Source organism: Stegostoma tigrinum, chromosome 8 (assembly GCF_030684315.1).
Source record: "Stegostoma tigrinum isolate sSteTig4 chromosome 8, sSteTig4.hap1, whole genome shotgun sequence".
In the NCBI taxonomy this organism is placed as follows: Eukaryota; Metazoa; Chordata; class Chondrichthyes; order Orectolobiformes; family Stegostomatidae; genus Stegostoma; species Stegostoma tigrinum.
In genome coordinates, this window is record NC_081361.1 from 21392153 (window position 1) to 21392759 (window position 607).

General features: G+C 52.2%; 1 non-coding gene across 1 annotated transcript; it reads right to left on the reverse strand.

Annotated features, from left to right (window-relative positions):
• Positions 1–261: 261 nt before the first annotated feature.
• trnae-uuc (transfer RNA glutamic acid (anticodon UUC)) lies at positions 262–336 on the reverse strand. The gene has a single exon. It is a non-coding gene; the product is annotated as a tRNA-Glu (tRNA).
• Between the last annotated feature and the right edge of the window lie 271 nt (positions 337–607).

Consider the following 607-nt stretch of genomic DNA (forward strand, 5'->3'; position numbering starts at 1 on the left):
GAAACATCCCACCCAGAACCATCCCCTACAGCTCACACACCCCTGAACACAACCAGCAATTCAGCATGGCCAACCCACCTAGCCTGCACATCTTTGGACTGTGGGAGGAAACCAGAGCACCGGGAGGAAACCCATGCACACACGGGGAGAATATGCAAACTCCACACAGACAGTCACCCGAGGTTGGAATCCAACCTGGGTCCCCGGCACTGTGAGGCCGCAATGCTAACCACCGAGCCACTGAGCCACCCCAAAATGTGCTGCACTGACCGGGAATCGAACCCAGGCCGCAGCGGTGAAAGCGCCGAATCCTAACCACTGGACCACCAGTGATGCTAACCATCTCTCAAAGACAGCAAGAACTGCAAATGTTGGAGTCAGAGTCAATACAGTGTGGTCCTGACCTGACACGTTGATTTTCTTGCTCCTCTCATGCTGCCTGACCTGCTGAGTTCCTTCAGCTCCACACTGTATTGACTGTTGTATTTATCCATCAGACCATGGGAAATGTTTGTGCATACCTGCCTGGCCTCGCAGATTTACTTCCGTTCAATGTAGAAATATTCTACCCACAACCCAACACACTGATAGATATGCAACAAGCAGC